Source organism: Helicoverpa zea, chromosome 10, assembly GCF_022581195.2.
Source record: "Helicoverpa zea isolate HzStark_Cry1AcR chromosome 10, ilHelZeax1.1, whole genome shotgun sequence".
Classification (NCBI taxonomy): Eukaryota; Metazoa; Arthropoda; class Insecta; order Lepidoptera; family Noctuidae; genus Helicoverpa; species Helicoverpa zea.
The window spans coordinates 974,447-1,000,991 of NC_061461.1; the positions used below are offsets into that span (position 1 = coordinate 974,447).

Sequence of the window (26,545 nt, forward strand, 5' to 3'; positions counted from 1 at the left end):
TTAGTATCGATACTGATTTATCGATTTGGGTCGATGTGTCGTATTTTTTTTTATTGTATATAGAGCTTTTTGTTGGCCGTATTTTTACTACAGTTCATAAACATGTAGATAGTTTTCAGCTGGGTGTTAGGTATATGACCAGTTTTAGTTTTTTTTTGGCAGTAAAACTCGTTAATCAAATCTAGTTTTTGCCATTCATAATGCTTTTCACGCAGCTGAAATGCAATAACATAATAAGGAGTGGAATTTATCTTCTAAAAAAAACAACAGAATTTTTATGTGAACCTCTTATAAAACAGGAGAATTTCATTTTTTTTCTTTTTTGACCTGCTCATGACATTTTGCCCCGAGCTTAGCTTAAATCATCTCATAATTATATCTAATACAAACAAACACAACTTTATTTGCGTTCATAAAGCTTGTTTTAGCCCGCCACGTGGCGATCGTGTGCATTTACGAAGAACGCTAGGGTAGCGTGATTAGGGTAGATTGTAACACTACATTATTTACTATTATTTACTATAATAATTGTAGTTATTTAATATTTAAGTAGAGATATGAGTGGGTGAATTACTTTATTAAAAGGTAGCGTTCGTTTCATTTTTGATTTGTTTATTGCAATAATAATGGGTTCTTAATGGAAAGGTTTGAATTTTAGATTGAAGGGTTAATCAAGGGTTATTTTTATTCTAATTAGGTACAGATGCCGTTAATATATTACCTCTTATTAATATACCTTTTTAATAACTTGTTGTGTCAATTTGCGAAGCCTTTTCCAGAGAATGACTGTGCCCATCTCGGATCTCTCAATCAACCCAGTTACTCAGACAACCTGATACCCCTACGTAAGACTGATTATGACTTTCTGGCTTCTTACTACAACCTTCTTATTAAGTATACTTAGTACCTATGTATACTAGCTAGGTACTGTAGCGCGTGGTGCGCTAGGAACCGGGGATCTTCAGGATATTAAATTAAAACATTCAATAATAACTTTAACTTTGCGTTTATTCGCCGACTCGGGGGTGAAGTGACACACTTCAATATAAAAAACTTATTCTATGGAACAAATCGAATACATTTGAAATGATTGCCCGGTCAGTATCAAAAATATCTCACGAATAAAACCTTACAAATGAAAAAGTTTCTAACTACGTTACAGTACATAGTATTTATAACCCCGGTATAATAATACCTATGTTCGCAACAGCGATATGTTGCAACACTAAGCATAGGGATTCACTCAAGAGTTATGTTCCCGGGCTCATACGCCGCGAGTAGTGCTGACAACTTGTAGCCCGGGATTTGCCACGAAAAAACCCGGGAATAGCGATGTAGGTGAATTTGGAATATGTGGTAGTTTTGTTAGGTTAGGTTAGTAATTTATGTGATCGCTTTGATAAAGGTACGGATGGAAAACTGTAGCAGATAATAAGCACTTACTGTTTTTTTTTTTGCTTTTACATTCAAGTTTGTGCTCAGAGCATGAACTTTAGGATAAACTGATCTAATAAGTTAACAATTTAATTGATTTAAAAATATGATAATTATAATAGCCATTTCATGATATACATATGTAGGAGTGCCTAAAATACTAGAGCTTTTCTAGTCATTTATGATTGTAGGAGCTAATTATTGTTCATTTCTATTCACCGTAAGCTGTTTTAGTTTATTTGCGTTTTAAATTCATTAAAGCAATAGTCGGTGTAGTTAACATAAAACTTTTAATTGATATTTATGCTAACATTCCGGGATTTATACAGACGTTAAAGTAAGACGGTAGATTGGGATTTACACCTTTTATTACTTTTCTTTTAATAAAATTACTAGCTTTTGCCCGCAACTTCGTTCGCGTGGAATAGTGACTACCAGCAGATTTTTGATTTGACCAATAGATGGCGCTATATGTCCGGAATAATTTTATTATTATTTTTTTTTGTAATAAAAACTATCCTATGTCCTTTCTCAAGTTTCAAACTATGTCTGTACCAAATTTCACACAAATCGGTTCAGTAGTTTAGGCGTGAAGAAAAGACAGACAGACAGACAGAAAGACAGACAGACAGACAGAGTTACTTTCGCATTTATAATATTAGTTTGGATGGCGGTTTAAATGTCAGAACAGAAATTGATAAAAAGAGCCGTCTTCAAGAGCCGAAGTTGTGAATGTAGGTACGACGTTGCTCATCAATAAATTGCTTATTATAAAAATATCATTAGGAAGGTAATAAAGTACTGTTGTCTTCTGTCTGTTAACTGTATAAAACTCTTTTAAACGTCCCCTTTTTAGGGTTCCGTAGCCAAAATGGCAAAAACGGAACCCTTATAGTTTCGTCATGTCCGTCTGTCCGTCTGTCCGTCTGTCCGTCTGTCACAGCCGATTTACTCGGAAACTATAAGTACTACAGTGATGAAATTTGATGGGAATATGTGTTGTATGAACCGCTACAAAAATATGACACTAAATAGTAAAAAAAAGAATTGGGGGTGGGGCCCCCCATACATGTAACTGAGGGATGAAATTTTTTTTTTCGATGTACATACCCGTGTGGGGTATCAATGGAAAGGTCTTTTAAAATGATATAAAGTTTTCTAAAAAACATTTTTCTTAAAGTGAACGGTTTTTGAGATATCAGCTCTCAAAGTCGTAAAAAGTATGTCCCCCCCCCTCTATTTTTATAACTACGGGGTATAAAATTCTAAAAAAAATAGAGGTGATGCATGCTAATTAACTCTTTCAACGATTTTTGGTTTGATCAAAGTATCTCTTATAGTTTTTGAGATAGGTTGATTTAACTGTAATTTACGGAACCCTTCGTGCACGAGTCCGACTCGCACTTGGCCGGTTTTTTTTTTAATATATATTTCTATAGACTCCCCGTTTTTCTGGTTCTTCTCCATAAAACCCACTCCTCAAAACCATTCATCTAGCTTCTGACGTTCATAAGCCTTACCTGAAAAGGTCTATTTATGAAATTATTATTTCAATAACTCCAAAACTCTATCCCGTTAATTCCCGCGAATCCCGGGACACTTCCCCGCACTATAACCTGTAACATTTATGTGTTTCAGTATATCACGGCTATTATCATTGTTTATACCTCTCGTGTACTTACTAATGACTGATGGCGGGCTTCAGCCTGAAACGGTCATTACAGCCGTTTTTACGGGAAAATTCTAGAGAAACGTGAGCAGAATACACGAAATTATTAAGATGTTTTGTCTGTAGTAATGTTGTAGCTTTTTTTCTGTGTTGTAAAAAGAAAAACTAGATAACTTATCTTTCTTTAGTGGAAAAAGAGAGAAAGAAAGCTGTGCCCACAAATATTACTTTAATGATTAAAATGTAGTTAGTGAACCGTTGGCTTAATGTTACAAAATTCGTGATTTTTGAGTAAATGAAAAATAATCATTTTAAAAAATATTTAAAAAAAAATATGCTCACATTAGCTAAAACGCTCTCTAGAAGCAACTAACGGAACTTTGACTATACCGTGTAATGACAGCTTAGTGAGTGCTTTTAAAAGTGCAAAATATTTTGGTAAGATGGCGCCACCGTCGGCTGTAGTGCACATCGCTTTTCGGGCAGCATTGAAATGAGTTAGTTTTCTGTGTAACCGCTAGGTGGCGCTGTTTTGAAATGTTGCATTTTGATTTTGAAATATTGTGTTTTATAATATAAGCGAATATAATTTTACAGAATTATCCCTATTTCTAGATAACTTAGTTATTTTAAATTAAAGTAATAGTAACAAATGGTGAAAATCCCAATCGAAATGATATGTAATTGTGAGAAGTTCCACATCGCGCAAGCAACATTTTCTGTGTAATATTCGCATGTTCTAAATTTCAAGCACAACCATCGTACTTGCTTCGGCAGTACATATACTAAAATTGGAACGATACAGAGAAGATTAGCATGGCCCCTGCGCAAGGATGACACGCAAAATCGTGAAGCGTTCCACATTTTTTGGACAATTCTGGTTCCATAGTAGAGGTAATTGTTGTTCCTGTTAGAATTATCATCACGGCATCTGATATTTCATCTATTGTTATTTTGACTGTGTGCTATACGACATTCCATTACCATTTTCTGAGTCTACCTATCTTTATATTTCGCCTTTTTCTAAACACAGTCCTGAAATTAATGAAAAAAAAAAGCATCGTTTGAGACCGTCTCGAAGTTTCTGCCCCGCAATAAAACCGTGCATCTTATGAGCAAGCACGCCTCTTAAACGTATTTAAGGCTGTCTTTACACTGTCGTACCTACTTACTTAGTTTTTTCCTAGAAGTTTTCGCGTCGTCTGTATAGCGCTTTATTTTATCGTCTGCAATCAAGAGCGTGTTATGAAGAGGCACGTCTTTCAGTTTTGTTGGGCGCAGTTTGAAGTTAGTTTTATGCAGTTTGGTGCGTTTCCTTTGTGAAGTAAACAGATATGCATGCAAGTTCGGTGTAGTTTTTTATTAGGTAAAAATGAGTGTTATTTATGCAGGCTTCATTAGCCGTAGAATTTTTATTAATTAATTGTTTATTTTACTACCAGTGGGTAAAAGGTAGTTCCGAAAAAGAGGAGATTCTAAATTTGTTCTTTTTTAGAACTTTTTAATTTCGTTGACAACTCAAACTTGGTGCATAGACACATACTTAAGTTGTGAATATTTTCCGCAGGCGTAGTGATATTTTTTGAAACTTAGATAAATACTTTCAAAAACAAACCTATTAAATTCGTTGCACATTCCCTATTACAATTTCTCGCCAATCAGCTATTTCACACAGCTCTAGTGAAAACAAAAGACAGTGGAATCAATGTGAGATCGTATTCAACGTCTGCATACACTTACTGGTATTGTGTGTTCTGCTTAAGATATTGGATAGAGCAGATTGTACAGTGTCGTGCAGTAAATGTGGGACAATTTGTTTAGTAAAAATTCCTTCAATCTTTTTGAAGGGGTTATAACCATGTGTCCTTAATTTGGTAGTCAGTTGCAAGAACTCTGTTCAGTTGATAGTTGCATTAAGATAGGCCAGAATTTATTTACCTGGGCCTGGTCTAAATTGACCTTCAAAAATGTTTTGACGTGAAAAATTATTTTTAAATGCCATAGTATAACAATGGTGATTAGCCTTACAGTCTTTTGACCACCTTTAACGATTATCAAATTGATAAAAATAAACGGTTTAACGTTGTTAGAATGTCCACGTGCCTTATTCTAGTTTTGTGAACTTAAAACTTTTTCTACGCATCTTACACGATTCAGAAAATAATATACTGACTCAGTTTCATTTCCCTGCAGTGTAAACTGTGGGTGTGAAAGAGAGTTTGGCAAGACAGGCGCGCACTTTGTACAATTACTTTCACGAACCTGTACCATACCACTTGATATATTGCTACATGAACATGGTCGAATACTGGACACATATTCACTGTATGAAATTCAGCTTTAGCCTACTGCCCATTTTGTAGTAAAACACAAGACTCAAAGAAATAATAGTTCTCTTAATTATGTATTTTTTTGGAAATAGAGAATTTCAAAAAAACATTAAAATCAATTTCCTTTGAACAATAGTTTACTATGAATTTCCACATTCAATTTTCAAAATACTCGTAAACAGTTGTTTTAATGATACCTAAATGTCCCTCAAAAATAATACTTACTATAATACTGCCAGTAAGCAAAACGACTGTTTTTATATTTCTAGGAACCTACCATAAAGGTATGTACGTTAAGTTTATCTAGAGGTCTCTAACCTCCCAAAAAGCATCGTACAGGTACTCGTCACGTTCACAAAATTCTAGGAACGTAAGTAAGTCTCGACGATGAAAGTTTAATAATTTAGTCCGTAGATAAAGTTGAAGCGATATACCGAAAGCATTCAGCTGATCGTCAAATGCCACGGTCAGTTTTCAGATGGGTGGCTGAAGTGCTTGGAGTATGAGAGATAACGTGACTGAAAGTTGCACAGAAAAGGACTGGAGGTGTCAAAGTGAGTTAATTTTGAAGAATTGCATTCGTGTCTCAATTTTCATTTTGTTTTTTTCGTGACAGCTATTTTTTGAGTACTTTTAAGTGTAACTACCTAGTTTTCACCTTTAGATAATAATCCGAGATGTTTTTTTTTTTACTATTCCCATAACAGTTTTCTAGCTTTACGTTTGATATCTATCATCCATTTAATTACAAACATTTATTAAAGAAACAATGTAGGTATTTCTAGCAAATAAATCGTTGAATTTGAAAACAATGCAAAATTCACAATTGTCACCCCAAAAAATAAACAAAAGCGCATCTCCACCCCTTTTGTCCATACTTCAAGTGCTACTTAAACGCTTTAGTAATGAGTTACCGTGTCTAGACGACCTATACCTATGCCCTATACCTAAGCACTAACACAGTTTAAAAATATCTCTTCTCAACAGTTGTGAAGCTGACCCCAACATAGTTGGGAAAAGGCTCGGGAGATGATGAGATGACGAAACAGTTGTGAAACTACATAGGTAGTAACGTTTGTAACAGTAACACACACTCGTATGTGCATTGACGAGCGTCAACACATGCACATGCATGTGTGAGTGATATATTTACGAGCGTTAGTACGTAGCTTCACAACTGTACGTCGTTATTCTGTGGTACTAGCTAGTAGGTGCTATGTAAATTAGCACTAAGCCTGGTCGCCCTGCAGTATTAAATTTTGAATTACGGGAGCTTATTTCAAATGATATTGTTGAAGTAGGGTTGGGGTGGGATGAAATGGAAAATTTGTTATCTTGTTTCGGTTTTTTGGCCAATGGAATCAGTTTTTGTGCATTATTATTTGCGTATTTTTGCTCGATATATGGATAGTATTTTGTGTTGTACCTTATTGAATAAATGGTTTGCTTTAGAATAATCTCTGATTTATTTAAATCTCCATAGTATTTCACGTATAAAATGCTAGTAACCGACTTGATACACGACACAAAAATAGGTACCTCAATATGCAACGGGCTGTACTGTAGAAAACATTAGTTTCATCACGTCATGAAGTAAAATAACTCCCACACTGAAACGGAAAACAAAAACATTCTCATTTTAAATCAAATAAAAAAAATACACATCAAACATAAAATTGAAGTAAGTAATAAAATAAAATAAGCAAACATCAAGCAAAACCAGCGTATATTTCATCAAGTAAAGAGGTTTCTTACGATCCACGCACCGCCGAGTATCATACAACCATACTTTGATAAAATAAACCTGAAATTAAATAAAAACTTCAGGCTATTGAAGCTGGATTTTAAAGTATTGTGGTTTAGAGCTTGTGTAAGTAGCATTTTCAGTTAAAAGCATTGTTATGTACTAATTTGAGCTAAGTACTAAGTGTTTTAGTAATTGGTTCAGAAAAATAAGGTTAATTTAGAAAAATAGAGGGCTAAAATCAATCACAACTATATTTTAATCACCATGCTGAAAAATTATTCATTAAATCTTATGAACTGGCAAACAAGCGTTTTAATTACTAAATAAATACAAAGTATCAATTCTGTAATTATAATCTACAGAATATTTTCATTCAAAGAATTAGTTTAGGGTTTAAAAATTTTATTGGTCAATTAACCATTTTTTTTTTGTTAATTGACCAATAATGTTTGTTCCTACTCGAACTAGGCTACATTTATTTAGCGAAAAGATTAAAGTTTATCTTTCTACACTAACAATAGCAGATATTATTTTATTTCCACGGGGCAGTGCGATATTTTATAAGCAATATCCCGGCGGGGCGCTACGGAAATTGTGTTCCGACTCGATCGCGCCTCCGTGCCGACAAACATCACTTATTATTTATTTTATTTTAATGTAAACTGAAAACTTTGCAGACTGGTTCAGACAAATTATAAGTACAGAGTTATTTTACCTCATTTTGAGAGAAAAAATGTGACTGGTTAATTAAGTTGAAATGTACTATTCAGTATTTTATTGCTATTGGAATGTAAACTTAACAACTAAAGTCAATATATGTAATCATGTTTGTAGATGTGGATTGTGATCAATATTTTAACTGGCCAATTTGGCTAGATTTAAATGAAAATAGGCTACTTTTTATCAGATCTTTTTGTGATATCCACGTGATGGGGACGAAATTGCGAGCGCTATATAGCTAGCTATCGATATTGTTTCATGAGCATAACTAGAACGGTCCCTTACTTCTTACGTAATATTTATTTAATTTATTTTAACCATATCACATAACACAAAAATAATGAATATAAATCAACTATATATTTACAACACATGTATATTCATAAAAAAAATTCTCAGCAAAAGTACCCATACGAACATAGTTCTCACACAACATAAACACATAAGTCAACGCAGCACTCGACGAGCTAGCTTACTAGTCTTACCGAAAATTAGAACCAACTATGGCAAAAAAAACCTGACTTTTGAAGGAGCACAACTTTACAACAAGATACCGCCTTGTATAAGAAAGCTAAACTCTTTTAGTGCATTCAAAACCCAACTTAGCAAACACATAATTGCAAATCAATCACTTATGGGGAAATGATTGCATTAGATGGGTGAATTTGTTCGTTTATATAGTCTGTACCTGATTGATGATGATGAACTGTATATAAAATTTATTTTCTTAGTATCACAAAATATAGTTTTATAAGTTGTAAGTATTTCTAAGACAGTTGTTATTGTTCTCATAAGTTTATGTGTTATGTATTGCAACAAGTTTAGTTTTACTTTAATTTTAATTTTAATAAGAAGTGTTTTTTGTTTTGTATAATTTTCTATCATTATTTAGCGTATGTTGGTTAACCTAGAATTGGCGACTGTGTAAGTCCTAGTAATAACAAAAATTGTACTCTAAGCTTTATCTACACAGAAGCTGTTGGTAAACCCTGTAATAAATAAATAAATAAATAGTATTGTTCTCAAGTAAGTGACATTGTATGTTTTTATTGAGAATAAAGTTTCTTAAACCCGATATCTACATTTTAATTAATACTACCTACTCTATTTAAAAACTCACAAAAAAAAACTCATTCCTAAAACACAATTTTCCCCGCAACAGTTACGCCTGTCTCCCAAAAAACGTCAAACAATTGTTATGTCCCGTACAAGTAACAAAGCGACCCACATCACGCGTGCTAATTGTCCAGCGCTGGGCGTGGGCAAGCTGGGCTAGCTTGGGCAAGCCTGGGCAAGCGTGGGACATTAATCTCACGGAGGAATGTTGTCCCGGAGACATCAATTGTGGTTTTATGGAAGCTAACGTTTGTAAGAATGTTTCTGTTGATGTTGTGAATAGAATTTGGTTTTGATTGTCATTTGAGTTTTGGATATTTATATTTTAGTTGAATTTGAAGATCGGATACTTAAACAAATGAGGTCTCCCAGCATATGAGAAATATATTTATTTATTAGCCTAATAGTTCAAAAAGTTAACCATGTTATACTTGAGTGCATTTAAATCTGTCTAGTTCTTGTGTAGATTTGTTATGTTTTTTGTAAATTCTTATGTAGGGCTATGTTCAGTTATACATAATTATATTTGGGAGCTGGCCGAACAAACAGCATTTGCATGCATACTGAATTATAATTGTTTATGACGTTTTTTTGAAAAATAACGACATAGATTTGAATATAAAGTTGTAATCCTTTAAAAATAGCATACATAACGTACCACTTGGGACTTTACATTACGATTCGCACTACTATTTAAATACCCACATTTCCCTACATTTTGCTCAGTATAATAAAATCTTGTGACATCTCCAACTGCTCGTACAGCTTGAAGCGCTTTAGGGTCGTTGCACACTTGTCAACTCGAAAAAGCTTGTATGAAAATAGCACAGTAATAGGACTGCCTTGTTAGTCCCGTAATCGCAAAACGTAACTAGTGTCCACTGGGTCTCGTTCTGCGTTCGATTCCCTGGTCAAGTCGTTGAAAGTTGTTGGTGATACACTGGTGGATCAGAGAGTACGTAAATGTCAATTCTGAACCTAATCTCTCTCTGGTCGTATTGAATTGCCGTCCCATCGGACTATGAGAGTGAAAGAATGGAGAGTGCACCGCTTATGTCTACGTAGAAAGCTGACAATATTGCAGGTGACACAGTTACGATCCGTTCCCGACATGTGTGCTACGACCTTTAAAGCCGTACGTTTGCAGCAATTAAGCGCTTTGTCAGAACTACTGGAGAACTTCAATGTTAATAAAAAACTAGCTTTAGTGGTGCTAAGGTTCGCATTTAATGTTATATTTTCTTTAGTTTTATTCTTTGTTAATTGGATGTAAAAAATTAAATGCTCGTTACGGTAAACTCAAATCTAAGGGGTAGAAAATATGAGCTATTTTTCCGCGTTGTTTGTGCATCAGTTATTTCAGGTTGAAAACCGGGACAGGGGTAACAAAAATGTTCATGAGTTGTTATTCTAAAACTCCTAAAATCACAAAAAAGACCTGGTACACGAAAACCTAGATCTATGAACAAAATAATCGAGATATTTGCTCTTGTCCTAGAAATAGTAAAACCACGCCGTCGAACTCTCTCGGGGTTGTTCAATAAAATGCAATCCAGTGTACTCAGCCACTCGATGTTCTACTGTGGGTAACGTGCTGTACAAAGTGAACAATATAGGTACTGCGATTCCAATTTACTTACATAAACCTGTAATGCTGTATTTGTTGTTTAGGTAGAACATAAACTTTGTGAATTTGAGATCTGGTAATTTGTAATACCTACATACAAATACTTTTATAGTCACGAATAGGTCACGGCTAAAACCAATAACGTCAAGCGACAGAAATTGATGACTTCTCAATATACAAAAGAACCGACAAAGACAGCCAAATTACAGCGACAAGATAACAAAACCGCTTGAAACTCACCCAAAAAACAAAGATAAAATCAAAAGTCACCCTTAGCATAAACCTCAAACCATAGAGTTTAATTGCTTACGAAAATTAGCGAAAAAAGTGCTGCACTTAATTTGGCAAGGCACCATAATGAGAGCGGTACGTCGAGAGGTCATTTTACCGCATTTATCCGGATAATACCGGCGCGGACTGGAAAGGCCCTTCAGTTGAGATTCGCAAGAATAATTAAAGGCAGGTTCTGTTATGGTGCTTTGATGTTCAAGATATGGATTATTTATTTGATAAGGATGAAGGTAAGCAAAATAAGTCGTTAAAAATGATGGAAATCTTCAATCCGCTTTGAGTTAGCTTGATGATCAAAGAGTTTGTATATGAGAAGGTTTTTTTTCCAGAAGTGGGACAGTAAAAAGGCTCTGAATAAGCTGTGGAATTGTATGAAAATAATTACTTGAGGCAGATGCTATTGATGACTCTATTTCTAAAGTATCGAATGTAACAATAGGTACATTTTACTGTCAACTACTTAGGTACATTACCTACTTTTAGGAAATGGATAAATACTTAGCTATATTTTTTTAAAGCCAATTTTATAATGGTGCCAAAAAATAGTCAGAAAATAGTTATAGTAAATAGAAAGCGTGTACCTCCCTCTTAAAAAAGAATTAACCTACTAATATCTGCTAGTTACACGGTAACCGCATTAATCCGGATCAAACCGGTGCCATCTGGAGCAAGTTTCCTCAGGAGGGATTAGTGAGAATAATTAAAATGGCTTCGTTAAGAACTTATATTAGTTCCGTCTTCAATTTTATAGTACTATTTGAGTTTCCAAGATATTTTTAGTATATACTTTTATATACTTAATTTTTTTTTTATTTAAATAGAAAAGTTTTGACAATCATTCAATTTGTGACGTCTATTTATATCCTTGACAACGGTAGACAACGCCCTCAATATACCTTCCCCGATATACCTATTATGGGCTATCTAACACTGAAATAATTTTTCAAATAGTCTCTATGATTCTTGATAGGTCAATAAAATCTTCTTCATAATATTTTTAAATTAAATAAAAAAAAATATTCGTCAAAAATAATTAAAATGGATTTTGGAAATGACCCTTAAACTAGAGTGTACCTATGATGATATTGATACATCTACAAAAACAGCACCACACCATACAAGCCAGCAATTTCAGCGCTTTAGGAAAAGATTTAGCAGCAACTTGAACATTGTTCCCGAAGTTTGTGCAGCGCTTTGTAGGCTTTCGTCGCTGTCAGGTTCACTTCCCAATGTGTAGGGGCCATGTTCAATTACTGCATACGTTTGTTGGGAAATAATGACTTTCTGAGTTTTGTAGATATTGGATATAATATGACGTCATTTTTCAGTAATCAAATACGAAAAAAGGACACTTTTTTTTTCGACACTTGCAATATGTAATTTTACTAAAATTAAAATTAGTGGTGAAAGATAAGTGATGGCCTAGTACTCAAGTACAGAGTGGTGGGTTTGATTCCAAGACACGTGAGTACCAATATAACTTTTCTAACACAAAAAAGCCGTATTCCAGAATTTGCATTTAGACAGAAACCGTTTAAAAAACCAGCATGCAATACAAAACAGCTTTCACTATAAATTACCATTACTGCTCATATGGGATTAGAAGAAAAACACCCTATATATCAGCGATGCCAACACCCTTTTGGTTAAGGGTGAGTTCGGTTTGGGGTCTACTCTCTTACACAACAAAAATACGGAAGCAAACTCGAAAAGGATCATCATACATAGTTGAAACTAGTCATCATCATCCTCCGAGCCTTTTCCCAATCATGTTGGGGTCGGCTTCCAGTCTAACCGGATTCAGCTGAGTACCAGTGCTTTACAAGAAGCGACTGCCTATCTGACCTCCTCAACCCAGTTACCCGGGCAACCCGGTACCCCTTGGTTAGACTGGTGTCAGACTTACTGGCTTCTGACTACCCGTAACGACTGCCAAGGATATTCAATGACAGCCGGGACCTACAGTTTAACGTGCCATCCGAAACACAGTCAATGGTGTCTAAGATATACTTAGAAAGTACATACAAACTTAGAAAAGTTGCATTGGTACTTGCTTGACCTGGGATCGAACCCGCGCCCTCATACTCGAGAGGTTGGTTCTTTGCCCACTAGGCCACCACGACTTTTACATAGTTGAAACTAGTATTATAAAATTTTGTTCTCATCATTTTAATCATCATCGTCATCGATTTTAATTAAAGTTAGTAGAAATGAAGCTCATAGACCAAACTCATAAAGGTTACTTTGTATCCAGACGTGCCAAGTTTCCTTCCACACTTGTGTAGTGTACCAGGAAAATTAGGTGTTTCAAGTATTTTATGTATTCTTTAACCCCTGACGCAGTAGTAAGTTTGTCAGTCTGTACCACCGTAGGTGTTAAATAGATAAACCGATTTAGATGCGGTGTTTTCAGAACAAAGCTGGTAATGTAAAATATCCAGATCTCTGAAATATTGCTAACTGAATGTAGGTATGTGTGGTAACTTTGATGAAAAGTTGTATTTTTATTTGACTCACAGTAGACCCCATGTTGTCGCCTTTCAATTGACTTTTACGACTCGCAAAGATATATGGGTGATAGGATCTTTTCTTTGTCACCACTATTAAGTTAGGATGGGCCTGAACTCGGATATGTCAATAACCGTATGCTTTTCAAGTGCGAGGCTTTTCCCCCTTTTTTTGGGTACAACACTTGAGTATTTTTTGTGTCTTATTTTAGTTTTTATGAGTTATCCGATCCGTTGTCAAATAACTAACCGATATTTTTGTACCTAAGGATATTCCGAAATATTTTTCGTTGTATGCCGCTAACTTTATCATTTGGGTTAGGTAAATGATTTTTCGAATAAAGAAACGTTATTTTTATAATTCCTACTTCAGTTATCGGACTTTTTACCAAAAATGAACCTTATAGAAGAACTTCGTTAACATTTCCAAATCTGCAACAAATTCACCAAACGTCTAAATTATTTTTTTGTATATATTGGATTTTCGTACCCAAAAATCGGATAAAACGGATGATTAAAAAACCCCAGTCTGACGGCTTCCGACTACAAAAAAGAAATAGGCAGACTGGAGAAAAAGCACGCAGATTTCAAATGGAAATAGTGTATAGAAAATCATACTATGCAAGGTTATGTCTGAGCACGTTTCCCATACGGCCGAACATATTGTTCTATTTTCTTATGGTTAAGTTCGATGGCACCATTTTGTGACTATAGACTATAAATAAAAGTTATGGGTTAAAAGTTTTTTCTGACATTTTCTTTAAACTTTTAACATTTTAATGATTCTATAACAAGTTTACAGTTTCGTAATGAATTTTATTAGTTTTTCTTTGAGTAGTATCATCATATAAATGATGCCATATTGCACTCTTATTTAAGTTATTTTCTTGATGCATTTCTTAGATGTACCTAATCCTTAAACTGCGTTGGTTAAACTGCAAATTAGACGCAGTTTAGCTGATGGTACAATCCTACCGTCATTTCACGCTCGATACATACATGTATTTGTCACCTGACTCCAGGCATATTGTCTGATATTTTATCCAGTTCAGCCGGGCTGGGCTCTTAATCATAGCGGCACGTATTGACACGAAGAAGTATTGAAGTTTAATGCTTGAATTATGATATTTTTTCTGCAACTTAAATAAAAATCAAATAGCGTTAAATAACCTATTTAAAGTGGAAGGCTACAGACAATTTTTAACTAGCTTTAGAAAGCTGTAGTTCTTTAAAATCGTGCGAGAAAAAAATCAGATCCAACTACTTAAACAGTCAACAAAACGTAAACTTCAATTATTGCTTCACATTTAAGATCATTTTAACAAGAATAGTACCTGGGAGGTCTAAACCCTTATTATTTTGTACCCAATATCTTCATTTCTCTGGTAATCATTACCATAAGGCACATGCACTAAAACACCACATTAATTATACAGAACCATTTCCTGACGGAACACTAACATCTCACTATGACTATCAAATTAGACAGGAAGCACATTATCTATAGATACACTATGTATACGAAGACCGCTTAGTATAAATTGAATAATTTATAAGTAGCTTATGCGTGTACCATGTTTCGTTTAACTTGCTGAAAGTGTGCCTTGTCTCGTGAAACTCTATAAGAACCAGATTTCTTTATGTAACAAAGTAGCGGGTGGTCTTATGTCACTCAGTTAAGTTTAATGCTTAGGTACTTCAGATTTTAACCGGGGTTCCTTAATTTTCGGTTTGGTTCCATTCTTACATAGTATGTAGTAGTATATCATAATGATTATCATAACACACTATGATTTACTACTATTGGTGGTCACGAACTCGATGTAGTTGTTTTGAGAGCAGGCGCAGAGGGATTTTCTTTATAACATTATGTAGTCATCATCATCCTCCGAGCCTTTTCCCAATCATGTTGGGGTCGGATTCCAGTCTAACCGGATTCAGCTGAGTACCAGTGCTTTACAAGAAGCGACTGCCTATCTGACCTCCTCAACTCAGTTACCCGGGCAACCCGATACCCCTTGGTTAGACTGGTGTCAGACTTACTGGCTTCTGACTACCGTAACGACTGCCAAGGATGTTCAATGACAGCCGGGACCTACAGTTTAACGTGCCATCCGAAACACAGTCAATGGTGTCTAAGATATACTTAGAAAGTACATACAAACTTAGAAAAGTTGCATTGGTACTTGCCTGACCTGGGATCGAACCCGCGCCCTCATACTTGAGAGGTTGGTCCTTTACCCACTAGGCCACCACGACTTTTTTCTTCTTTATAACATGTAGTAAGAATGAAAATGTTAAATGTTGTCTTTATGCAAGAAACGCGGTTAAACAGCAGTATATTTTTATATTTTTCAATACAAACAGAAAACATTTAAGAGTTGTTTCAAGAACGGAACAGAAAAAATCTTCTAAGATATCCTTCCTTTTTACCGTAGCTAACTCAGCAGAGAAATAGTTAATAATACTGAGTGTCACAGCACTACAATTAGCAAAGCTTTCAAGTAAGAATTTTCATAATTTTAATATAAACTTAAAGTAAGAGTAATGGGTCCGCAAAGGAGCTCTTATCGTAACGACTGAGATTGATCATGGGCATGGTTGGGAAAAGTATTGTAGTTTAATTTACGGTGATTATTTACTATTTACTTAGTTAAGATCATCATCCTCATGTCTTTATATAAATTTTGTTGGTGTCCGTGCAGCATGTTTTCTCCTTTCTTCTATTCTTTTATCTGCCGTTATGTTATCGTAAAACTATCTTAGAAGAAAAAAGAAATTCTATTACGATTTAAATATTGATTACCTACTTCAAGAATGATTCAGGATTGAATAAGTTTAAAGTAGGAAAAAGTTAACTTGCCGCCGAGGGTTTCAACTTAGGTATAATATGTAGGTCTGTAAGCTAGGATGAACTTGTGTAACAAAGTTCGCAGCTCTTATTTACTAGAATGCAACTTTTTACTTGAGTTACTTCCTTGACTAAGCGGTTAAAAGTTAGCCTAGAGAGGTTCCATGCTTCTATCATAATAACAAAAAATACTTTTACTCAAAAAACGGACTGGGAAAATAGTTATAGGTTAAAGTCGAATAATTTATTTATTTATTTATTTATGATAGGTAACTTCACAGCTTACAGTACATTACATTAAATCATCATACAAAACATTACGCCAATTATGAAGTACACTAATACAACAATAATGATAATTTGTCGAAAGAGTGGCGGATAACAGGCAATGCACTATTATTATTTGTTGTGTGAATGAGTGTGTGTATTTGTGTTATGAAGGTAGGTGTTGTGATGTGTGAATGTTGATGTTCATCTAGCTGTCTGGCTCTAATGGTGCGACTGAGAGACTCTGTTAAATACTATAGTTATATTATTGGCTTTTTCATCCGCATATGTTTAAAAAATACCCGATTCCAGCTTTAACCATCGGAAATGAACGAAAACAAGCATTCACCACTTTTATTCCTCTTTGCAATGAACATTTGTACATCTCAATGTCTATTTAGCAGTAAGCAGTAACTCAACCGTGTAAATAATTCAGTACTTTATCAGTTAAGACGTACCGTTGACCCTCTTGTCCCTAACTGGGGTCCGTGGGGACGTTTGTACTCAAGCGAGGACAGCCGGAATACGGACGGTTTAGGATAGGCGTAAATAGGGGACCGTTGTTTTTAAGGGTATGTAAGGTGACAATGGCTTTAAATAAAGAACTACATAGATATGTATTTAATGTTTCAGTTATTTTTCGTGAAAGAATGAAAGGCAACTGAGTTGTCTTAAATGTGAGATTATTTTTACATACTTGAAAGTTAAGCCATGTTTACAACATCTACTTACTCAAACACACACACACACGCAGACACACATTGTTTTAATAATTCTATTCTTTTAGGAAAGATCTATGCTATAATAACCAGATGCAAAGCAAACCTGTGAAACGTCCTGTTTTTATTTCCATGTCAGAGTATGATAAACAATAGAAATCGCCACGAGCAAAAGCTAGCTAACATTTAATCGCGATAAAACGATTTTTCACATTTTATTTATTACTTACTAAACGAATTATTGATCACACTCCAATAAACATGAATCATTTATTTTTCAAAAGCCGTCAACTGATGAATATTGAAAATAAAATTGATTTTCAATGGCGGAGGCCATTTTGCTGTTAAAATATAATACTTCTTTGATTACAAATGTGAAGTCAAAAGTACAATTTATTTTAAAACGTCCGTTCATGGGCGGAGAGTGAAATTGAGTGTGAACTAATTTCAGTAATTTTGCGAAATGACTTGCGTAGTTCAAGTTGAAGAGATAATTTGGTTTTGGTGTCCCTTTTTGTTAACATTCCTTATTTGTTTTGTGGAAATATTGACGTTTTGTCTTTTTCATCTTGAGATGAAAATATAAATCAGTTCTTTTTTTTACAGACTGCGTCAGAAAATTTTGATTACTATATTTTCATGATTTCTTTAAGAATTTGGATTTAAACCAAAAATACGTGCACTTATAAGCATTGTTTGGTATAAAAAAGGATTTTAGTACCTATTAAGACCTTAAAAAACTGAGTTTCTTTATGTGCCAGAATTTCTTCTTCAAGATTTCTTCATTTGCGTGACAAATATACAACTTTTATACTAATTTATGTATAACAAAAAACCTTACTGCAACTGTCTTACATTACAACAGAGAAAGTACAATACAAGTAACACCACTTTAGCGGTTTAATTAGTAAGAAAGTTACAGATTAAACTTGCACCGAGTTTGTTGCGGTGCGTCGATGGCGCGTCTATTTACATGCTTCAATAGTTTCTACTGCATGAAGCGAATACGTTTTACGATTAGCGTAAATAATGTGTAATAAGTAAAATTGCATTATTAAGAAACTAGCTGTTTCCTACAGTTCCTCCGTGTTTTGAAAGAAATACTCTTCGAACCTGGATAAATAGTAGCCTCTGTCTTTTTTCAGGTTTTAGATTATCTATCTGTATGCCAAATATTTTACGGATCGTTAGTTTTGACGTGAAAAACCGACAGGTAAATGAGTCGAAGTATTTTTTTTTATTTGCATATACATAGGCAAAGTTCTTTCGAAACGTCAAGCTACATAGTTGCAAGTTTGCAAAGATTGGAATAGAATTACTTTCGCTCAGTTATCAGTTAGTTGGATAAAGTCGTTGTAAACTGTGTAAAATAAAACCTTTGCACGTGATGAATTTAATCTTACATTACAAATTGTAAATATGAACTACTTTTTCCTCAAACAACGATACAGTAGACACTGTAACATCGTAAAATGAAACTTCTTCTTCTTAATTTTTAGATGCAATCCTGATCGTTCATGACATGGTCATAATGTGCGAATGAAACATGCTCAGTATTTATTACAAAAAAAAACAAACAAAACAAAAAAGTAACAAAGTTTTCTTACACACACAACAAACAGTTGGGAAAAAGGCTAGGCAGATTATGGCACAACATCTCTCTCTCATCATCATCATACTCTCGTCATACAAATATGTCACGATAGTCTTTTTTTCACATTTGACTACTTCCCACTCACCAATGACCAACTTCAGAGCCATAAAACCCAAAGTAAACCAGAAACTCGACTTGCACCCAAAAAGGAATTCATTAAAAGCGACTTTGACGCTTACACCTAATTCCGCAACGTTTTAATCAATTCGTGAAGTTTGCGAGTTGAAATTCAATCGGGCTAAACACTTCCTTAGTCAGCACTTTAGTTAGGAGATTAGGGATGGCGAACCGTTATTGATTTACGTGTCAAATTCGTAAAAAAATACAGTGCTAATTATGTATAGTGGCATGCCTTCAAATAAGTTGTCATACTTAAAAAGAATATTTCACCATTAGAATGATCGAGTATCTCAATGACATAGGCTTTTACAGGGTTTCGTACCTAAATATTAAAACCGGAATGTTTGTTACAACAGATAAGTATTTCATTCTATTTTTCAGTATTTGTAGATGGTACGGAACCTATGACGCGTTTGAAACAACATAATTTCAATTGCAATAATTTATATTGAAAATAATGACGAGCCAACGGTAACGTATGGTTTCCCATCCCTGTAATAGATAGTAACTTTCAAATGTATCGATTGATGCTGATAGCATATTAATTACTTATGCGAAAATGTTAGCTTACGGCTAATATTTTGATTTTTAAGTATCAATTAATTAAAGGTTCATGTATGGTTGATAATGACTAGATAGGGCTTACGCTAGCTTTTTAAGTTTAGCTAATTAAGTGAATATTAGAGCTAGCTAGTTAGCAATAATAAATTACCTTCTTTCAACCTAATCTAATTTAAAAAATAATCTACAAAACTTATACTGAGGAAGAGAAAATTAATGAATGCAGTTCAATCCGGATTGAACCGGTATTATCCGGAGAAATTGCTGGCCGTTGCACGTAATACCGGTTTATTATAGGAAATTAGCAACTGAAGGAAATTGCTTTCATAATCTGTGTGAAATGAAAATTTATGGTATACGTTGCAAATTGTAAAGTGGTTTTAATTAAGTTTAAAACTTTCAATGTATTGATTAGCTGCAGTAAAACTTGCCTACTTTGTTTTTTATTCCCGAGTGTTCATTGGCAGTTGACTGGAGTATTTAATTGATAGGTCTTACTTAATTTACTAATTACTAAGCATACAATGTTTGAAGGTTTTATTTATATACAAGCCTCAGTCTACGGTTTCATATGCATCTAATAGAAAATACATACTTCACTATGCTCACATAAAAAGTAGCCTTGAGGTGATTCTGATGCATTATTTTATAATGGCTAGGTTTGATCAAAATCAGTTTAGGAGTTTTATTGCGTGATACAAAGATGTGATATAAAAACAAACATCTACACATTAAACATTAATATTAATAACATTAATATGTTACTCAAAAAAACATCATTTATAACAGTTTCAAGCACACAAACAGCATCGAAACTGACTTTGTACCACCTAACCCTAAAATCGTCTACACAGGTTTCACACGCGAAAATCCCCGGTAATCTATCTCTCTAGATAGGGATCCTCATGCATAAATCCGTCGCCATTATCCTAGTCTAGCATCCTTTGCGCTATAATCAGGGTTCCTGGTAATTGCAGGTAGGACTCAAGGGGGTAAGCGGTTCCGTAGACTTGCATCCTCCTTGCATCCAGCCTGCATCCTTTAGGAAACGATTTGTGACTGTACAATGTACAGTTAAGGGTTAAAGAGGTGCGTGATGACGATGAGAGGGAAGTATGTGGGAGTGTTTGAGCCTGGTAAAATCGTGAGGAAAAGTAAGAAATGTGTCTTGGTTATGAGGTAGGTTACAAGGAATTTTGTTAGTATTCAAAGGCTGGATGCATAATAAATAATCGTTTTGATTTTGAAGCTTTTAACAGAAAACACCTACAACAATTTTTTCTTTAATGTTTTTCCTCAATTTTCAAGAAACATTGTGCTTATATTACAATGTTTTACAATCTAGATTGGATATTAGATTTTTTGCTAACCGCAATCTCTAGTTGCATCTCTTCCGAATTAATTGAAATCGTTCTCCAACAATATTCTAATCTAAACTTTATGATTTTAATCACGAATATAAGTTGAGAGTTTCTAATCAATTACTTGTTTTTGATTTACAAACCAGGGAAAGTTGCACCATAGAGTTTATATTAATTCATACACCCAACAATTATTTATAGCATACATTGCTGCATACAGTTTTATTCATGCTGGTTTTAATTTAACTAAAAAGCGATAATAAGTTTTTGCAATTTCGTCCTATAATCTGTTTAATTTACATTGATTTGCACTTATTGCTGTCTTAATAACGATTACTTACTAGAAACATAGTGCAGTTCTAAAAGCTGCACAGCAAAAAACCTTAAAGATTACTTAATAAAGAAGTTTCATTATAATACTTGAACGCAGTTAAAAGGCAAATTATTATTATGGCAAAACGTATTTAGGTACCTATACTTCGTTAGTCTTCGTTAGATCGTATTTAACCTAATATTAATACATAAGCTTTTAAAATAATTTTATACATAGGTTTCTAGTGCAAATAGTACCATAGTGCCTTACTACAAAATTAAATCACGTAACGTTTCACAATACTAATGAAATACAACCAAATACAATGCGCAGAACCGAACGAGAGAAACTAAGATCACAATCAGCAGCCGATCATGTATGCATTACTGCAAACTGCACCCATTACTGTTCACCTGTGTATCTGTGTACTTGTGTTGTGTATGTGTGTATGTGTTGTGTACTTTGAGTACACAGGTATGCATGCCAGATTACACGGTGTAAGAGGTTTAAATCGTTTGTAATACTCGGTTTATATTGCGCTCTAGTGTGTTTATTTAAAGGAGAGTTTAACGTCATATTTTTATTTTATACTTACATAATACATCGGTGGTAGTCGTGAAGATAATTAACATAATAAGCTATTTTAAACAATATTATTTGTATTACATTTATTCATTATTATCAAACAAAACGTATTATAAAGGCAACAGTTCGTGAGTGTACTTTTCACACGGAAACGGCTGGACAAATTTTGATGAAACTTGGCAAACTATATGTTAGACATAACACATATAGGGTAGTTTTTATCCGGGTGCTGTAAGTTTATAATTCCACTGTGTTTAATAAAATACAACTATCTCTATATCCGCGTACCGCCAAATTCACGTTAAATCAGATTTATTAGCTTAATGAACTTAAAACCTCTATCAAATAAATGTTCGTTCATTAATATTTACGTTGATTAATGTAGCAAAAACTACATTGAGAATAATTAATGTGAGCCCTTCAGCCAGCGGTGGCTACAAAGAGCATTAATATGTCCTCTCGTCACTAGAAGTGGCTTACGTAAATTACCTAAAGGACCACAATTAATTTTAGTGTCTATTTTGGAAAAATATTTACTCAAAAAAAGGGTTCAGTGAAATATCGGGTGTGTCGTTCATAATCACATTAAATGTACTGGTTAATATATGTCGATTAACACCAAGAAAAAAGAAAAATACGTGAAAATAAAAAAATGCATTTTTCAAACAAAGTAAATAGAATAAAAATGTGCGAAAATTAGAACACCATATAGAAGTCAGTCATTACAAACAGCTGAAATTCTCCCTTGAAAACTGACAGCTGTCAACTGATCAAAACATTTGATACTCCTAACTTTATCTCTCCTTTACACATGATGTTGTAAATTATGAAAACGAAAAATGAGTCCTGTGGCTAAACCACTGAATGGATTATGTTATTTTTTTTACAATTTGCTATAGAATATCATGAAGTACATGTGACAGAATTTAATGTGATTATGAACGACACACCCGATATATTTTGGTAGTTTTTATTTATAGTCAAGTTGAATTAATTAATTCTAGAAGCTGGTATTTCAATTTGCTTCAAAGCGCAAAATAAGTTCATCATGTCAGAGTGAGATAAAGACTTGATTTGTCTATGTTTCAAGTAATTTTACTATTTATTGTTATAACACACCATCACATAAATACATCATTACTGAAAACAGCTGTCTAGCTATCAGAATTTAACGTGGCTAACTATAAGGGTTCCTGAGATATAGACCGACGGACGAACGGACAGTGTAATCTTAGAATGAGGTCCTGTTTTACCCCTCATGTAAGGAACTCTTAAACCTATAATTACGATATTTAAGTACCTACTAATCATATTATACTTACACACAATATTATGCTTTGGACCTTCCAGCAGTCCTATATCATGGAAGCCGACGCCATTCGTTACTCGCGAGTAGTTCATTTCGGAAGCTGGAGAGAATTAGTTTCTCCGACCGCTGGTCACATGTGAAATTAAACTAACTGCCGCTTACCGACCAACTTTATACTTACCTTATTATTATAAGAGATTATTTTACCGACCATTTAGAGTACGACACGTGGAAAGTTTTCACGTCAATTTGTACCTTTCCGTTTGAGGGCTACACGAGGGAGGAAGACAATTTTGAGTCAGTATTTGAAGCAACCTTAAAACTTGTCCTATTATTGTCAACTCTCTAGCTTTTTCGTACCTAGGTACATTGGGGTAGCCTTTCAGTCTAACTGGATCCAGCTGAGTTCTAGTGTAGTGAATGCCTACCTGAACTCCTCAATATGTTAATGGCAAACATAGCAATTGTGTATACATATTCATCATTTCATAATGAATTTCGTTAGTTTCGGAAACCATTAACAAAGTTGATATTATGTCTAAGCATTGTAAGTGTATAAGCATTGTCCTTAATATACGACCAAAACTAAGCACTACGTATCTAACTACTTATCCAAACAACAAACTTTGCGCAACATTTTATGAAGCAACAGAGTAAACTATCCTAGATACAAAATCTTCAGCAGACGCACACATATTTCCTCGAAAATATTTTAATAAGTTATAAAGCTTCGTAGCTGATCTCTTTTCTATAAAATAAAGCTGGAAAATCCCCCCTTTCCTCCCCCCTTAAGTTATTGCAGTTTGCAGTCTCAGTGTTATTATATTACGGAGTGTATGCAGCTCAGTTTAAATGATTTCATTTAGACATAGAACTTGGATTGACGAAGTTTGTGGCTTTCTTGATGATAGAAGCAAGTTTGTAGGGTTTAATGTGGTTATGGTAAGGGATTAGGAAAAGAGCTTAATGGTTATATGGAACACAAGCCTTTGTTTGCAGTAACTACATGTTCTAATGTTATAAAGCTTAAACTTTTGTGTGCTGGAACACGTTAATCCCAGGACTACGCTGGCCTCATTTAAAAATAAACTTTCAGTGTTAGATAGCTTTTTTATCAAATAAAGCTATAAGTAGGCTACTTTTTATACAGATGCAAAGACTACCTGTTTAACAGCCACAGAAAATAAAACTTCTTACAAAACCTACTCCACTCCACCAGTAGTATAAAAAAACCATCACAGACTGCTACAAGGCTATAACTAACCCATGACGGGCCAATGAACATTTAACACGGGGCTAACTTATTCAGAGTCCGGCTTGAAGGCAATTTCACCAGCTAATTGAGTGCCGATCCCTTGGTAACGCAGACTGTATGGAACAAGCTGGTGGAAGTGGTAGAGCGTGGCTGATTGGGCCTTTAAAGTATTGGATAATTAAAAGAACATACATTTTTCAAAGGTGGAGAAGAGCAAGCCAAATATCTATACTAATACATTATGAAGCAGAAGAGTTTGTTTGAACGCGCTCAGCTCGGGAACAACTAGACCCATTAGAAAAATTATTTCGTTTGATGAGGAAGGCTATCATATATTTTCTGAGCACTAGTTTTCTTTTAGCAGTGACCCAATCATCCTCCGAGCCTTTTTCCCAACTATGTTGGGGTCGGCTTCCAGTCTAACCGGATTCAGCTGAGTACCAGTGCTTTACAAGAAGCGACTGTCTACCTGCGGTGACCCAATACTTGTAATAAATATTGTTTTATTTTACGCTAAAATGGAAAAGAAATCCTTTTTTGTATCAGAGGTTTACTGGTCTTCAGAACAAAAAACTATGATCCGTCTCCGCTAATTCATCTTGGTCGTCTGTATTTTTTTTGCAATGAAATCTGTTAAGCTTGCCATTTACCTATACAATGCTGTAATATTCTTTAAATCTCATTTCGTATCTACTCTTTAAAAGCAATCTACCAATCCGGTACAAACCAGTCTAATTCGCAGCGTTTCTCCCGATCCCTGGAGACTCGAACTAAATTAACATCTCGTGTAAACAGCCAACTACTACTTACTAACTAGTAACGAGGCGTTAGTGGACTAATCTTTATTGTTTCTATTCGCTAATGCACTTAACTAAGTTAGAAAGCTCATTGTACTTTGTTTTGTGAAAGAATTAGGTCTTTAGTTTAAGTATACATATATGTAGAGGGAGGAGACGATTTATATTTTATTTAAAAATTGTTTCTGCTGTTTTTCACATAACCATAATGTCAGGAGTTCACACTGCCAACAGTTGACCCGACAGGATTTTTAAAATTTAAGAAATACTTGATTCCATTCAAAGTTTTCAGTCCGTGTCATAGCGGCTAAAGGGCTTATTTTTTTTTAGAATAGAATAGAATATAATATTTTTTATTTGTAAAACATAGGTATTGACAAAATAAAGATCTTACGTATGTATAATTAGAACGCTATGTTTTGTCATTACGACGTACAAATGTAGTAGAGATTATTTATTACACTTTACAATTAGTAGCCTAATTAGGTTTCTAAATTATGTAAGTAGTGAGTCAGTACCCGTACTTTTTCCTTTTAGAAGCCTATCTACCTAAATACGATTTCATTTGACTGAATTTAGTAACTGCATCATTTAGGCTACTGCATTTAGTAAAGTGTAATAAGCCCTTAAGCCCTTTAATACTTGATGTTCCTAATGTGCGCAAATTGAGGTATGACGCCTTACAAGCTGACATAAAATTCACAATTATCTAACTAATAAATACTTGATCTTTAAAAGATATCCACGTACCGTACATTGAGACCTTAGATTATTTCCAAGGTATGAAAGAGTCATCAGATAAGCCCCGTCTCGGTATAAAACAGATTGTTTACCCATCTGCGGATCGCAGCGAGCGCAGCTTAACCTAAATTGAATGCACCTGTTACTAAGCCGCGAGCGATCTGTCGCTGACTTATATATTAAAACTAGACGTTTTCCCGCGGTTTCACCTGCGTCTCGTGGGAGCTACTACTCGTACCGGGATAAATATAGCCTATGATACTTGGAAATAATGTAGCTTTCCAACAGTGAAAGAATTTTTCAAATCGATTCAGTAGTTTCGTTTAGGGTACAAACCAACAAACAAAAAGATGTTTCCTTTTCTCCGTAAGACTCCAAAAGTGTTGGACCATTTTTTTTATGTATTCTCATAGATTACCTAAACTGAACGTGGTAAAAAGAAGCCTGAAACTTGCTAATAGATAATCTGCTAACAGCCAAAGCTCGTCCTAATTACATAATTTGGTAAAACCATCATGCTTGGCACACATAGCTGCCACCTAATTGCTTCGTCTATCGCGGGGATATTAAA

The 26,545-nt window shown here is 34.4% G+C and overlaps 1 non-coding gene across 1 annotated transcript; it reads left to right on the plus strand.

Annotated features, from left to right (window-relative positions):
* Nucleotides 1-3,864: 3,864 nt before the first annotated feature.
* LOC124634187 lies at nt 3,865-3,971 on the plus strand. Its single transcript, XR_006984831.1, has one exon. It is a non-coding gene; the product is annotated as a U6 spliceosomal RNA (small nuclear RNA).
* The last annotated feature ends 22,574 nt before the right edge of the window (nt 3,972-26,545 follow it).